This window comes from Physeter macrocephalus, chromosome 4 (assembly GCF_002837175.3).
Source record: "Physeter macrocephalus isolate SW-GA chromosome 4, ASM283717v5, whole genome shotgun sequence".
In the NCBI taxonomy this organism is placed as follows: domain Eukaryota; kingdom Metazoa; phylum Chordata; class Mammalia; order Artiodactyla; family Physeteridae; genus Physeter; species Physeter macrocephalus.
The window spans coordinates 127,302,759-127,305,801 of NC_041217.1; the positions used below are offsets into that span (position 1 = coordinate 127,302,759).

At 40.9% G+C, this 3,043-nt stretch overlaps 1 pseudogene; it reads left to right on the top strand.

Moving 5' to 3' along the window:
* Positions 1 to 1,394: 1,394 nt before the first annotated feature.
* LOC102995982 (40S ribosomal protein S3a-like) lies at positions 1,395 to 2,408 on the top strand (annotated as a pseudogene).
* Positions 2,409 to 3,043: the final 635 nt, after the last annotated feature.

Genomic DNA, 3,043 nt, shown 5'->3' on the forward strand with positions numbered 1-3,043 from the left:
CTCTGCTAATGGGTGGGTTGTGTTCCTGTCTTGCTAGTTTTTTGGCATAGGGTGTCCAACACTTTAGCTTGCTCATCATTCAGTGGAGCTGGGTCTTGGCGTTGAAATGGAGATCTGTGGGAGATTTTCGCTGTTTGATATCACGTGGAGCTCGGATGTCTCTTGTGGACCAGTGTCCTGAACTTGGTTCTGCCACCTCAGAGGCACAGCCCTGACGCCTGGCTGGAGCATCAAGAGCCTGTCATCCACACGGCTCAGAATAAAAGGGAGATAAGAAAAAGAAAGAAAGAAAGAAGAAGATAAAATAAAATAAAGTTATTAAAATAAAAAAATAATTATTAAAAAAAATTTAAGTAATTAAAAAAAAAAGAAAGAAGAAGAGAGCAACCAAACCAAAAACCAAATCCACCAATTATAACAAGCGCTAAAAACTGTACTAAAACAACAACTGGCTTCCCTGGTGGTGCAGTGGTTGAGAATCTGCCTGCCAATGCAGGGGACACGGGTTCGTGCCCCAGTCCGGGAGGATCCCACGTGCCGCAGAGTGGCTGAGCCCGTGGGCCATGGCCGCTGAGCCTGCGCGTCCGGAGCCTGTGCTCCAGAACGGGAGTGGCCACAACAGTGAGAGGCCCGCATACTGCAAAAACAACAACAACAACCACAAACAGACAGACAGAACCCTAGGACAAATGGGAAAAGCAAAGCTATACAGACAAAATCACACACAGAAGCATACACATACACAGTCACAAAAAGAGAAAAAGGGAAAAAAATATATATATATCATTGCTTCCAAAGTCCACCTCCTCAATTTGGGATGATTCGTTGTCTATTCAGGTATTCCACAGATGCAGGGTACATCAGGTTGATTGTGGAGATTTAATCCTCTGCTCCTGAGGCTGCTGGGAGAAATTTCCCTTTCTCTTCTTTGTTCGCACAGATCCCGCAGTTCAGCTTTAGATTTGGCCCCACTTCTGTGTAGGTTGCCTGAGGGCTTCTGTTCTTTGCTCAGACAAGAGGGAGTTAAAGGAGCAGCTGATTCAGGGGCTCTGGCTCACTCAGGCTGGGGGGAGGGAGGGGTATGGAATGCGGGGCGAGCCTGCGGTGGCAGAGGCCGGAGTGACGTTGCACCAGCCTGAGGCAGGCCGTGTGTTCTTCATTAGACTTTGAATGTGCAAGAAGTAAACTTGCATTGTGTTAATTTCTATACTATGAATATACATTATATATATGTGAATATTTACATATTGTTTGCACATTATATGTGTGAATAATCTTTTATGAATGATTATCCAAAAGTATATATTTTTAAAAGAGCTAGAGGAAGAGTAATCCAAGCAGAGGACCCTCCAGGTGTAGAAGCCATCAGAAGAGAGAGAACATTGAGCAGCACTATGGCAGTTGGCCAGAACAAGCACCTTACAAAAGGTGGCCAAAGGGGGGCAAGAAGAAAGTGGTTGACCCATTTTCTAAGAAAGATTGGTATGTTGTGAAAGCACAAGCTATGTTCAATATAAGAAATATTGGGAAAACACTAATCTCGAGAACTCAAGGAACAAAAATTGCATCTGATGACCTCAAGGGTCATGTTTTTGAAGTGAGCCTTGCTGATCTGCAGAATGATGAAGTTGTGTTTAAAAAATTCAAGCTAACTATTGAGGATGTTCAGGGCAAAAACTGCCTGACTAATTTCCATTGCATGGGTCTTACCTGCAACAAAATGTGCTCCATGGTCAAAAAATGGCAGACCATGATTGAAGCTCATGTTGATATGAAGACTACCCATTGTTATTTGCTTCATCTACTCTGTGTGCATTTTACTAAAAAATGCAACAATCGGGCTTCCCTGGTGGCGCAGTGGTTGAGAGTCTGCCTGCTGATGCAGGAGACGCAGGTTCGTGCCCTGGTCTGGGAAGATCCCACATGCCGCAGAGCGGCTAGGCCCGTGAGCCATGGCTGCTGAGCCCGTGCGTCTGGAGCCTCTGCTCCTCAACGGGAGAGGCCACAGCAGTGAGAGGCCCGTGTACCGAAAAAAAAAAAAAAAAAGCAACAATCAGATTTAGAAGACCTCTTATGCCCAGCACCGACAGGTCCTCTTAATCTGGAAGAAGATGATGGAAATCATGACCCAAGAGGAGCAGACAAATAAATGACTTGAAAGAGGTAGTCAATAAATTAATTCCAGACAGCACTGGAAAAGGCATAGAAAAACCTTGCCAATATATTTATCTGCTCCATGATTCTTTGTTAGAAAAGTAAAAATGCTGAAGAAGCCCAAATTTGAATTGGGAAAACTCTGGAGCTTCATGGTGAAGGTAATAGTTCTTGGAAAATGTACTGGAGATGAGACAGGTGTTAAGGTTGAATGAGCTGATGGATATGAGTTACCAGTCCAAGAATCTGTTTAAAATTCAGACTTTTAATGGTGACAAATAAAAGAGCTTATTTGTAATTTTTTTTAAAAAGGGAAAGAACTAGGTATGTTCTAGAATCTAAAACTGCTCTGTCTAATACAGTAGTCACTACTACACGTGCCTCTTCAGCAATTGAAATGTGTCTAGTCTGATAGAAAACAAACTTATGGTTACCAAAGTGGAAAGCCGGTGGTTGGGGGAGGGATAAATTCGGACTCTGAGATTAACATATACACACTACTATATATATAATAGATAACCAACAAGGACCCACTGTATAACATAGGGAACTATACTCAATATCTTGCAATAACCCATAATGGAAAAGAATCTAAAAAGGAATATATATATAAATATAGAGAGAGAATATATATATTTTATATTCATATATATAAAACAATGTACATATATATATATAACACTGAATCACCTTGCTGTACACCTGAAACAAATACAACATTGTAAATCAACTATATTTCAATAAAAATTAAAAATAAATGTGCCTAGTGTGAATTGATATGTGATGTAAGTGTAAAATGCACACCAGATTCAAAGAGAGTATAAAACAAAGAGAAACTAAAATATCCATTAATAATTTTTATAGTGATTATATGTTGAAATGATAATAT